The sequence below is a fragment of the Hemibagrus wyckioides genome, linkage group LG16 (assembly GCF_019097595.1).
Source record: "Hemibagrus wyckioides isolate EC202008001 linkage group LG16, SWU_Hwy_1.0, whole genome shotgun sequence".
Classification (NCBI taxonomy): Eukaryota; Metazoa; Chordata; class Actinopteri; order Siluriformes; family Bagridae; genus Hemibagrus; species Hemibagrus wyckioides.
The window spans coordinates 8199896-8214110 of record NC_080725.1 but is presented as its reverse complement, the minus strand read 5'-3'; positions in this window follow the sequence as shown (position 1 = coordinate 8214110).

The window sequence follows — 14215 nt, the reverse complement described above, 5'->3', positions numbered from 1 at the left end:
TCTTATGAATTATGGCATTTCAAAGTAAACAAGCACGTTTCATGTCATAGTCGACCCCAAACGTGTGAAAAAAGTCAAAGAAAACTGCCCCAATCAGCTGCACACATGCGTTTGTCTGAAAAACCGCTTTCCCTTGCTCGTAGAGCGCTGAGACTTGCGGAATCGCATTTTCAGCGCCAGAGAAGCACAATGCAGAGAGCTCACCGTGCTGAGGCAGGAAACGAGCCAGTTCGATGAAAAATGTTGAAAGTTGACTTTGTTAAGTGAATTTTCATGGAATAACACCTTTTCCATGTTTCATATGAATTTTTGAACTTTGATGAAAAAAATCATATTTCATGTGAAAATTCATATTTTTGATGACTTTCCTTTGATTCTTAATGAATGTTTGCATTTTAAAGTAAACAAGCACGTTTCATGTCATAGTCGACCCCAAACGTGTGAAAAAAGTCAAAGAAAACTGCCCCAATCAGCTGCACACATGCGTTTGTCTGAAAAACCGCTTTCCCTTGCTCGTAGAGCGCTGAGACTTGCGGAATCGCATTTTCAGCGCCAGAGAAGCACAATGCAGAGAGCTCACCGTGCTGAGGCAGGAAACGAGCCAGTTCGATGAAAAATGTTGAAAGTTGACTTTGTTAAGTGAATTTTCATGGAATAACACCTTTTCCATGTTTCATATGATTTTTTGAACTTTGATGAAAAAAATCATATTTCATGTGAAAATTCATATTTTTGATGACTTTCCTTTGTTTCTAATGAATGTTTGCATTTTAAAGTAAACAAGCACGTTTCATATCATAGTCGACCCCAAACGTGTGAAAAAAGTCAAAGAAAACTGCCCCAATCAGCTGCACACATGCGTTTGTCTGAAAAACCGCTTTCCCTTGCTCGTAGAGCGCTGAGACTTGCGGAATCGCATTTTCAGCGCCAGAGAAGCACAATGCAGAGAGCTCACCGTGCTGAGGCAGGAAACGAGCCAGTTCGATGAAAAATGTTGAAAGTTGACTTTGTTAAGTGAATTTTCATGGAATAACACCTTTTCCATGTTTCATATGATTTTTTGAACTTTGATGAAAAAAATCATATTTCATGTGAAAATTCATATTTTTCATGACTTTCCTTTGATTCTTATGAATTTTTGCATTTTAAAGTAAACAAGCACGTTTCATGTTATAGTCGACCCCAAACGTGTGAAAAAAGTCAAAGAAAACTGCCCCAATCAGCTGCACACATGCGTTTGTCTGAAAAACCGCTTTCCCTTGCTCGTAGAGCGCTGAGACTTGCGGAATCGCATTTTCAGCGCCAGAGAAGCACAATGCAGAGAGCTCACCGTGCTGAGAAAGGAAACGAGCCAGTTCGATGAAAAATGTTGAAAGTTGACTTTGTTAAGTGAATTTTCATGGAATAACACCTTTTCCATGTTTCATATGATTTTTTGAACTTTGATGAAAAAAATCATATTTCATGTGAAAATTCATATTTTTGATGACTTTCCTTTGTTTCTTATGATTTTTGCATTTTAAAGTAAACAACCACGTTTCATGTCATAGTCGACCCCAAACGTGTGAAAAAAGTCAAAGAAAACTGCCCCAATCAGCTGCACACATGCGTTTGTCTGAAAAACCGCTTTCCCTTGCTCGTAGAGCGCTGAGACTTGCGGAATCGCATTTTCAGCGCCAGAGAAGCACAATGCAGAGAGCTCACCGTGCTGAGGCAGGAAACGAGCCAGTTCGATGAAAAATGTTGAAAGTTGACTTTGTTAAGTGAATTTTCATGGAATAACACCTTTTCCATGTTTCATATGATTTTTTGAACTTTGATGAAAAAAATCATATTTCATGTGAAAATTCATATTTTTGATGACTTTCCTTTGTTTCTTATGATTTTTTGCATTTTAAAGTAAACAAGCACGTTTCATGTCATAGTCGACCCCAAACGTGTGAAAAAAGTCAAAGAAAACTGCCCCAATCAGCTGCACACATGCGTTTGTCTGAAAAACCGCTTTCCCTTGCTCGTAGAGCGCTGAGACTTGCGGAATCGCATTTTCAGCGCCAGAGAAGCACAATGCAGAGAGCTCACCGTGCTGAGGCAGGAAACGAGCCAGTTCGATGAAAAATGTTGAAAGTTGACTTTGTTAAGTGAATTTTCATGGAATAACACCTTTTCCATGTTTCATATGATTTTTTGAACTTTGATGAAAAAAATCATATTTCATGTGAAAATTCATATTTTTGATGACTTTCCTTTGTTTCTTATGAATTTTTGCATTTTAAAGTAAACAAGCACGTTTCATGTCATAGTCGACCCCAAACGTGTGAAAAAAGTCAAAGAAAACTGCCCCAATCAGCTGCACACATGCGTTTGTCTGAAAAACCGCTTTCCCTTGCTCGTAGAGCGCTGAGACTTGCGGAATCGCATTTTCAGCGCCAGAGAAGCACAATGCAGAGAGCTCACCGTGCTGAGGCAGGAAACGAGCCAGTTCGATGAAAAATGTTGAAAGTTGACTTTGTTAAGTGAATTTTCATGGAATAACACCTTTTCCATGTTTCATATGATTTTTTGAACTTTGATGAAAAAAATCATATTTCATGTGAAAATTCATATTTTTGATGACTTTCCTTTGTTTCTTATGAATTTTTGCATTTTAAAGTAAACAAGCACGTTTCATGTCATAGTCGACCCCAAACGTGTGAAAAAAGTCAAAGAAAACTGCCCCAATCAGCTGCACACATGCGTTTGTCTGAAAAACCGCTTTCCCTTGCTCGTAGAGCGCTGAGACTTGCGGAATCGCATTTTCAGCGCCAGAGAAGCACAATGCAGAGAGCTCACCGTGCTGAGGCAGGAAACGAGCCAGTTCGATGAAAAATGTTGAAAGTTGACTTTGTTAAGTGAATTTTCATGGAATAACACCTTTTCCATGTTTCATATGATTTTTTGAACTTTGATGAAAAAAATCATATTTCATGTGAAAATTCATATTTTTGATGACTTTCCTTTGTTTCTTATGAATTTTTGCATTTTAAAGTAAACAAGCACGTTTCATGTCATAGTCGACCCCAAACGTGTGAAAAAAGTCAAAGAAAACTGCCCCAATCAGCTGCACACATGCGTTTGTCTGAAAAACCGCTTTCCCTTGCTCGTAGAGCGCTGAGACTTGCGGAATCGCATTTTCAGCGCCAGAGAAGCACAATGCAGAGAGCTCACCGTGCTGAGGCAGGAAACGAGCCAGTTCGATGAAAAATGTTGAAAGTTGACTTTGTTAAGTGAATTTTCATGGAATAACACCTTTTCCATGTTTCATATGATTTTTTGAACTTTGATGAAAAAAATCATATTTCATGTGAAAATTCATATTTTTGATGACTTTCCTTTGTTTCTTATGATTTTTTGCATTTTAAAGTAAACAACCACGTTTCATGTCATAGTCGACCCCAAACGTGTGAAAAAAGTCAAAGAAAACTGCCCCAATCAGCTGCACACATGCGTTTGTCTGAAAAACCGCTTTCCCTTGCTCGTAGAGCGCTGAGACTTGCGGAATCGCATTTTCAGCGCCAGAGAAGCACAATGCAGAGAGCTCACCGTGCTGAGGCAGGAAACGAGCCAGTTCGATGAAAAATGTTGAAAGTTGACTTTGTTAAGTGAATTTTCATGGAATAACACCTTTTCCATGTTTCATATGATTTTTTGAACTTTGATGAAAAAAATCATATTTCATGTGAAAATTCATATTTTTGATGACTTTCCTTTGTTTCTTATGATTTTTTGCATTTTAAAGTAAACAACCACGTTTCATGTCATAGTCGACCCCAAACGTGTGAAAAAAGTCAAAGAAAACTGCCCCAATCAGCTGCACACATGCGTTTGTCTGAAAAACCGCTTTCCCTTGCTCGTAGAGCGCTGAGACTTGCGGAATCGCATTTTCAGCGCCAGAGAAGCACAATGCAGAGAGCTCACCGTGCTGAGAAAGGAAACGAGCCAGTTCGATGAAAAATGTTGAAAGTTGACTTTGTTAAGTGAATTTTCATGGAATAACACCTTTTCCATGTTTCATATGATTTTTTGAACTTTGATGAAAAAAATCATATTTCATGTGAAAATTCATATTTTTCATGACTTTCCTTTGATTCTTATGAATTTTTGCATTTTAAAGTAAACAAGCACGTTTCATGTCATAGTCGACCCCAAACGTGTGAAAAAAGTCAAAGAAAACTGCCCCAATCAGCTGCACACATGCGTTTGTCTGAAAAACCGCTTTCCCTTGCTCGTAGAGCGCTGAGACTTGCGGAATCGCATTTTCAGCGCCAGAGAAGCACAATGCAGAGAGCTCACCGTGCTGAGGCAGGAAACGAGCCAGTTCGATGAAAAATGTTGAAAGTTGACTTTGTTAAGTGAATTTTCATGGAATAACACCTTTTCCATGTTTCATATGATTTTTTGAACTTTGATGAAAAAAATCATATTTCATGTGAAAATTCATATGTTTGATGACTTTCCTTTGTTTTTTATGAATTATGGCATTTCAAAGTAAACAAGCACGTTTCATGTCATAGTCGACCCCAAACGTGTGAAAAAAGTCAAAGAAAACTGCCCCAATCAGCTGCACACATGCGTTTGTCTGAAAAACCGCTTTCCCTTGCTCGTAGAGCGCTGAGACTTGCGGAATCGCATTTTCAGCGCCAGAGAAGCACAATGCAGAGAGCTCACCGTGCTGAGGCAGGAAACGAGCCAGTTCGATGAAAAATGTTGAAAGTTGACTTTGTTAAGTGAATTTTCATGGAATAACACCTTTTCCATGTTTCATATGATTTTTTGAACTTTGATGAAAAAAATCATATTTCATGTGAAAATTCATATTTTTGATGACTTTCCTTTGTTTCTTATGATTTTTTGCATTTTAAAGTAAACAAGCACGTTTCATGTCATAGTCGACCCCAAACGTGTGAAAAAAGTCAAAGAAAACTGCCCCAATCAGCTGCACACATGCGTTTGTCTGAAAAACCGCTTTCCCTTGCTCGTAGAGCGCTGAGACTTGCGGAATCGCATTTTCAGCGTCAGAGAAGCACAATGCAGAGAGCTCACCGTGCTGAAGCAGGAAACGAGCCAGTTCGATGAAAAATGTTGAAAGTTGACTTTGTTAAGTGAATTTTCATGGAATAACACCTTTTCCATGTTTCATATGAATTTTTGAACTTTGATGAAAAAAATCATATTTCATTTGAAAATTCATATTTTTGATGACTTTCCTTTGTTTCTAATGAATGTTTGCATTTTAAAGTAAACAAGCACGTTTCATATCATAGTCGACCCCAAACGTGTGAAAAAAGTCAAAGAAAACTGCCCCAATCAGCTGCACACATGCGTTTGTCTGAAAAACCGCTTTCCCTTGCTCGTAGAGCGCTGAGACTTGCGGAATCGCATTTTCAGCGCCAGAGAAGCACAATGCAGAGAGCTCACCGTGCTGAGGCAGGAAACGAGCCAGTTCGATGAAAAATGTTGAAAGTTGACTTTGTTAAGTGAATTTTCATGGAATAACACCTTTTCCATGTTTCATATGATTTTTTGAACTTTGATGAAAAAAATCATATTTCATGTGAAAATTCATATGTTTGATGACTTTCCTTTGTTTCTTATGAATTATGGCATTTCAAAGTAAACAAGCACGTTTCATGTCATAGTCGACCCCAAACGTGTGAAAAAAGTCAAAGAAAACTGCCCCAATCAGCTGCACACATGCGTTTGTCTGAAAAACCGCTTTCCCTTGCTCGTAGAGCGCTGAGACTTGCGGAATCGCATTTTCAGCGCCAGAGAAGCACAATGCAGAGAGCTCACCGTGCTGAGGCAGGAAACGAGCCAGTTCGATGAAAAATGTTGAAAGTTGACTTTGTTAAGTGAATTTTCATGGAATAACACCTTTTCCATGTTTCATATGATTTTTTGAACTTTGATGAAAAAAATCATATTTCATGTGAAAATTCATATTTTTGATGACTTTCCTTTGATTCTTATGAATTTTTGCATTTTAAAGTAAACAAGCACGTTTCATGTCATAGTCGACCCCAAACGTGTGAAAAAAGTCAAAGAAAACTGCCCCAATCAGCTGCACACATGCGTTTGTCTGAAAAACCGCTTTCCCTTGCTCGTAGAGCGCTGAGACTTGCGGAATCGCATTTTCAGCGCCAGAGAAGCACAATGCAGAGAGCTCACCGTGCTGAGGCAGGAAACGAGCCAGTTCGATGAAAAATGTTGAAAGTTGACTTTGTTAAGTGAATTTTCATGGAATAACACCTTTTCCATGTTTCATATGATTTTTTGAACTTTGATGAAAAAAATCATATTTCATGTGAAAATTCATATTTTTGATGACTTTCCTTTGTTTCTTATGATTTTTTGCATTTTAAAGTAAACAACCACGTTTCATGTCATAGTCGACCCCAAACGTGTGAAAAAAGTCAAAGAAAACTGCCCCAATCAGCTGCACACATGCGTTTGTCTGAAAAACCGCTTTCCCTTGCTCGTAGAGCGCTGAGACTTGCGGAATCGCATTTTCAGCGCCAGAGAAGCACAATGCAGAGTGCTCACCGTGCTGAGGCAGGAAACGAGCCAGTTCGATGAAAAATGTTGAAAGTTGACTTTGTTAAGTGAATTTTCATGGAATAACACCTTTTCCATGTTTCATATGATTTTTTGAACTTTGATGAAAAAAATCATATTTCATGTGAAAATTCATATTTTTGATGACTTTCCTTTGTTTCTAATGAATGTTTGCATTTTAAAGTAAACAAGCACGTTTCATGTCATAGTCGACCCCAAACGTGTGAAAAAAGTCAAAGAAAACTGCCCCAATCAGCTGCACACATGCGTTTGTCTGAAAAACCGCTTTCCCTTGCTCGTAGAGCGCTGAGACTTGCGGAATCGCATTTTCAGCGCCAGAGAAGCACAATGCAGAGAGCTCACCGTGCTGAGGCAGGAAACGAGCCAGTTCGATGAAAAATGTTGAAAGTTGACTTTGTTAAGTGAATTTTCATGGAATAACACCTTTTCCATGTTTCATATGATTTTTTGAACTTTGATGAAAAAAATCATATTTCATGTGAAAATTCATATTTTTGATGACTTTCCTTTGTTTCTAATGAATGTTTGCATTTTAAAGTAAACAAGCACGTTTCATGTCATAGTCGACCCCAAACGTGTGAAAAAAGTCAAAGAAAACTGCCCCAATCAGCTGCACACATGCGTTTGTCTGAAAAACCGCTTTCCCTTGCTCGTAGAGCGCTGAGACTTGCGGAATCGCATTTTCAGCGCCAGAGAAGCACAATGCAGAGAGCTCACCGTGCTGAGAAAGGAAACGAGCCAGTTCGATGAAAAATGTTGAAAGTTGACTTTGTTAAGTGAATTTTCATGGAATAACACCTTTTCCATGTTTCATATGAATTTTTGAACTTTGATGAAAAAAATCATATTTCATGTGAAAATTCATATTTTTGATGACTTTCCTTTGTTTCTAATGAATGTTTGCATTTTGAAGTAAACAAGCACGTTTCATATCATAGTCGACCCAAACGTGTGAAAAAAGTCAAAGAAAACTGCCCCAATCAGCTGCACACATGCGTTTGTCTGAAAAACCGCTTTCCCTTGCTCGTAGAGCGCTGAGACTTGCGGAATCGCATTTTCAGCGCCAGAGAAGCACAATGCAGAGAGCTCACCGTGCTGAGGCAGGAAACGAGCCAGTTCGATGAAAAATGTTGAAAGTTGACCTTGTTAAGTGAATTTTCATGGAATAACACCTTTTCCATGTTTCATATGAATTTTTGAACTTTGATGAAAAAAATCATATTTCATTTGAAAATTCATATTTTTGATGACTTTCCTTTGTTTTTTATGAATTATGGCATTTCAAAGTAAACAAGCACGTTTCATGTCATATTCGACCCCAAACGTGTGAAAAAATGTCAAAGAAAACTGCCCCAAAAAGCTGCACACATGCGTTTGTCTGAAAAACCGCTTTCCCTTGCTCGTAGAGCGCTGAGACTTGCGGAATCGCATTTTCAGCGCCAGAGAAGCACAATGCAGAGAGCTCACCGTGCTGAGGCAGGAAACGAGCCAGTTCGATGAAAAATGTTGAAAGTTGACTTTGTTAAGTGAATTTTCATGGAATAACACCTTTTCCATGTTTCATATGATTTTTTGAACTTTGATGAAAAAAATCATATTTCATGTGAAAATTCATATTTTTGATGACTTTCCTTTGTTTCTTATGATTTTTTGCATTTTAAAGTAAACAAGCACGTTTCATGTCATAGTCGACCCCAAACGTGTGAAAAAAGTCAAAGAAAACTGCCCCAATCAGCTGCACACATGCGTTTGTCTGAAAAACCGCTTTCCCTTGCTCGTAGAGCGCTGAGACTTGCGGAATCGCATTTTCAGCGCCAGAGAAGCACAATGCAGAGAGCTCACCGTGCTGAGGCAGGAAACGAGCCAGTTCGATGAAAAATGTTGAAAGTTGACTTTGTTAAGTGAATTTTCATGGAATAACACCTTTTCCATGTTTCATATGATTTTTTGAACTTTGATGAAAAAAATCATATTTCATGTGAAAATTCATATTTTTGATGACTTTCCTTTGTTTCTTATGAATTTTTGCATTTTAAAGTAAACAAGCACGTTTCATGTCATAGTCGACCCCAAACGTGTGAAAAAAGTCAAAGAAAACTGCCCCAATCAGCTGCACACATGCGTTTGTCTGAAAAACCGCTTTCCCTTGCTCGTAGAGCGCTGAGACTTGCGGAATCGCATTTTCAGCGCCAGAGAAGCACAATGCAGAGAGCTCACCGTGCTGAGGCAGGAAACGAGCCAGTTCGATGAAAAATGTTGAAAGTTGACTTTGTTAAGTGAATTTTCATGGAATAACACCTTTTCCATGTTTCATATGATTTTTTGAACTTTGATGAAAAAAATCATATTTCATGTGAAAATTCATATTTTTGATGACTTGCCTTTGTTTCTAATGAATGTTTGCATTTTGAAGTAAACAACCACGTTTCATGTCATAGTCGACCCCAAACGTGTGAAAAAAGTCAAAGAAAACTGCCCCAATCAGCTGCACACATGCGTTTGTCTGAAAAACCGCTTTCCCTTGCTCGTAGAGCGCTGAGACTTGCGGAATCGCATTTTCAGCGCCAGAGAAGCACAATGCAGAGAGCTCACCGTGCTGAGAAAGGAAACGAGCCAGTTCGATGAAAAATGTTGAAAGTTGACTTTGTTAAGTGAATTTTCATGGAATAACACCTTTTCCATGTTTCATATGATTTTTTGAACTTTGATGAAAAAAATCATATTTCATATGAAAATTCATATTTTTGATGACTTGCCTTTGTTTCTAATGAATGTTTGCATTTTGAAGTAAACAAGCACGTTTCATATCATAGTCGACCCCAAACGTGTGAAAAAAGTCAAAGAAAACTGCCCCAATCAGCTGCACACATGCGTTTGTCTGAAAAACCGCTTTCCCTTGCTCGTAGAGCGCTGAGACTTGCGGAATCGCATTTTCAGCGCCAGAGAAGCACAATGCAGAGAGCTCACCGTGCTGAGGCAGGAAACGAGCCAGTTCGATGAAAAATGTTGAAAGTTGACTTTGTTAAGTGAATTTTCATGGAATAACACCTTTTCCATGTTTCATATGAATTTTTGAACTTTGATGAAAAAAATCATATTTCATGTGAAAATTCATATTTTTGATGACTTTCCTTTGTTTCTAATGAATGTTTGCATTTTAAAGTAAACAAGCACGTTTCATATCATAGTCGACCCCAAACGTGTGAAAAAAGTCAAAGAAAACTGCCCCAATCAGCTGCACACATGCGTTTGTCTGAAAAACCGCTTTCCCTTGCTCGTAGAGCGCTGAGACTTGCGGAATCGCATTTTCAGCGCCAGAGAAGCACAATGCAGAGAGCTCACCGTGCTGAGGCAGGAAACGAGCCAGTTCGATGAAAAATGTTGAAAGTTGACTTTGTTAAGTGAATTTTCATCGAATAACACCTTTTCCATGTTTCATATGAATTTTTGAACTTTGATGAAAAAAATCATATTTCATGTGAAAATTCATATTTTTGATGACTTTCCTTTGTTTCTTATGAATTATGGCATTTCAAAGTAAACAAGCACGTTTCATGTCATAGTCGACCCCAAACGTGTGAAAAAAGTCAAAGAAAACTGCCCCAATCAGCTGCACACATGCGTTTGTCTGAAAAACCGCTTTCCCTTGCTCGTAGAGCGCTGAGACTTGCGGAATCGCATTTTCAGCGCCAGAGAAGCACAATGCAGAGAGCTCACCGTGCTGAGGCAGGAAACGAGCCAGTTCGATGAAAAATGTTGAAAGTTGACTTTGTTAAGTGAATTTTCATGGAATAACACCTTTTCCATGTTTCATATGATTTTTTGAACTTTGATGAAAAAAATCATATTTCATGTGAAAATTCATATTTTTGATGACTTTCCTTTGTTTCTTATGAATTTTTGCATTTTAAAGTAAACAAGCACGTTTCATGTCATAGTCGACCCCAAACGTGTGAAAAAAGTCAAAGAAAACTGCCCCAATCAGCTGCACACATGCGTTTGTCTGAAAAACCGCTTTCCCTTGCTCGTAGAGCGCTGAGACTTGCGGAATCGCATTTTCAGCGCCAGAGAAGCACAATGCAGAGAGCTCACCGTGCTGAGGCAGGAAACGAGCCAGTTCGATGAAAAATGTTGAACGTTGACTTTGTTAAGTGAATTTTCATGGAATAACACCTTTTCCATGTTTCATATGATTTTTTGAACTTTGATGAAAAAAATCAAATTTCATGTGAAAATTCATATTTTTGATGACTTTCCTTTGTTTCTCATGAAGTATTGCATTTTAAAGTAAACAAGCACGTTTCATGTCATAGTCGACCCCAAACGTGTGAAAAAAGTCAAAGAAAACTGCCCCATTCAGCTGCACACATGCGATTGTCTGAAAAACCGCTTTCCCTTGCTCGTAGAGCGCTGAGACTTGCGGAATCGCATTTTCAGCGCCAGAGAAGCACAATGCAGAGAGCTCACCGCGCTGAAGCAGGAAACGAGCCAGTTCGATGAACAATGATGAAAGTTGACTATGTTAAGTGAAGTTTCATGGAATAACACCTTTTCCATGTTTCATATGAATTTTTGAACTTTGATGAAAAAAAATCATATTTCATTTGAAAATTAATATTTTTGATGACTTTCCTTTGTTTCTAATGAATGTTTGCATTTTAAAGTAAACAAGCACGTTTCATATCATAGTCGACCCCAAACGTGTGAAAAAAGTCAAAGAAAACTGCCCCAATCAGCTGCACACATGCGTTTGTCTGAAAAACCGCTTTCCCTTGCTCGTAGAGCGCTGAGACTTGCGGAATCGCATTTTCAGCGCCAGAGAAGCACAATGCAGAGAGCTCACCGTGCTGAGGAAGGAAACGAGCCAGTTCGATGAAAAATGTTGAAAGTTGACCTTGTTAAGTGAATTTTCATGGAATAACACCTTTTCCATGTTTCATATGATTTTTTGAACTTTGATGAAAAAAATCATATTTCATGTGAAAATTCATATTTTTGATTTCTTTCCTTTCTTTCTTATGAATTTTTGCATTTTAAAGTAAACAAGCACGTTTCATGTCATAGTCGACCCCAAACGTGTGAAAAAAGTCAAAGAAAACTGCCCCAATCAGCTGCACACATGCGTTTGTCTGAAAAACCGCTTTCCCTTGCTCGTAGAGCGCTGAGACTTGCGGAATCGCATTTTCAGCGCCAGAGAAGCACAATGCAGAGAGCTCACCGTGCTGAGGCAGGAAACGAGCCAGTTCGATGAAAAATGTTGAAAGTTGACTTTGTTAAGTGAATTTTCATGGAATAACACCTTTTCCATGTTTCATATGAATTTTTGAACTTTGATGAAAAAAAATCATATTTCATGTGAAAATTCATATTTTTGATGACTTGCCTTTGTTTCTTATGAATTATGGCATTTCAAAGTAAACAAGCACGTTTCATGTCATAGTCGACCCCAAACGTGTGAAAAAAGTCAAAGAAAACTGCCCCAATCAGCTGCACACATGCATTTGTCTGAAAAACCGCTTTCCCTTGCTCGTAGAGCGCTGAGACTTGCGGAATCGCATTTTCAGCGCCAGAGAAGCACAATGCAGAGAGCTCACCGTGCTGAGGAAGGAAACGAGCCAGTTCGATGAAAAATGTTGAACGTTGACCTTGTTAAGTGAATTTTCATGGAATAACACCTTTTCCATGTTTCATATGATTTTTTGAACTTTGATGAAAAAAATCATATTTCATGTGAAAATTCATATTTTTGATGACTTTCCTTTGTTTCTTATGAATTTTTGCATTTTAAAGTAAACAAGCACGTTTCATGTCATAGTCGACCCCAAACGTGTGAAAAAAGTCAAAGAAAACTGCCCCAATCAGCTGCACACATGCGTTTGTCTGAAAAACCGCTTTCCCTTGCTCGTAGAGCGCTGAGACTTGCGGAATCGCATTTTCAGCGCCAGAGAAGCACAATGCAGAGAGCTCACCGTGCTGAGGCAGGAAACGAGCCAGTTCGATGAAAAATGTTGAAAGTTGACTTTGTTAAGTGAATTTTCATGGAATAACACCTTTTCCATGTTTCATATGATTTTTTGAACTTTGATGAAAAAAATCATATTTCATGTGAAAATTCATATTTTTGATGACTTTCCTTTGTTTCTTATGATTTTTTGCATTTTAAAGTAAACAAGCACGTTTCATGTCATAGTCGACCCCAAACGTGTGAAAAAAGTCAAAGAAAACTGCCCCAATCAGCTGCACACATGCGTTTGTCTGAAAAACCGCTTTCCCTTGCTCGTAGAGCGCTGAGACTTGCGGAATCGCATTTTCAGCGCCAGAGAAGCACAATGCAGAGAGCTCACCGTGCTGAGGAAGGAAACGAGCCAGTTCGATGAAAAATGTTGAAAGTTGACCTTGTTAAGTGAATTTTCATGGAATAACACCTTTTCCATGTTTCATATGATTTTTTGAACTTTGATGAAAAAAATCATATTTCATGTGAAAATTCATATTTTTGATGACTTTCCTTTGTTTCTTATGAATTTTTGCATTTTAAAGTAAACAACCACGTTTCATGTCATAGTCGACCCCAAACGTGTGAAAAAAGTCAAAGAAAACTGCCCCATTCAACTGCACACATGCGTTTGTCTGAAAAACCGCTTTCCCTTGCTCGTAGAGCGCTGAGACTTGCGGAATCGCATTTTCAGCGCCAGAGAAGCACAATGCAGAGAGCTCACCGTGCTGAAGCAGGAAACGAGCCAGTTCGATGAAAAATGTTGAAAGTTGACTTTGTTAAGTGAATTTTCATGGAATAACACCTTTTCCATGTTTCATATGATTTTTTGAACTTTGATGAAAAAAATCATATTTCATGTGAAAATTCATATTTTTGATGACTTTCCTTTGTTTCTTATGAATTTTTGCATTTTAAAGTAAACAACCACGTTTCATGTCATAGTCGACCCCAAACGTGTGAAAAAAGTCAAAGAAAACTGCCCCAATCAGCTGCACACATGCATTTGTCTGAAAAACCGCTTTCCCTTGCTCGTAGAGCGCTGAGACTTGCGGAATCGCATTTTCAGCGCCAGAGAAGCACAATGCAGAGAGCTCACCGTGCTGAGGAAGGAAACGAGCCAGTTCGATGAAAAATGTTGAACGTTGACCTTGTTAAGTGAATTTTCATGGAATAACACCTTTTCCATGTTTAATATGATTTTTTGAACTTTGATGAAAAAAATCATATTTCATGTGAAAATTCATATTTTTGATGACTTTCCTTTGTTTCTTATGAATTATGGCATTTCAAAGTAAACAAGCACGTTTCATGTCATAGTCGACCCCAAACGTGTGAAAAAAGTCAAAGAAAACTGCCCCAATCAGCTGCACACATGCGTTTGTCTGAAAAACCGCTTTCCCTTGCTCGTAGAGCGCTGAGACTTGCGGAATCGCATTTTCAGCGCCAGAGAAGCACAATGCAGAGAGCTCACCGTGCTGAGGCAGGAAACGAGCCAGTTCGATGAAAAATGTTGAAAGTTGACTTTGTTAAGTGAATTTTCATGGAATAACACCTTTTCCATGTTTCATATGATTTTTTGAACTTTGATGAAAAAAATCATATTTC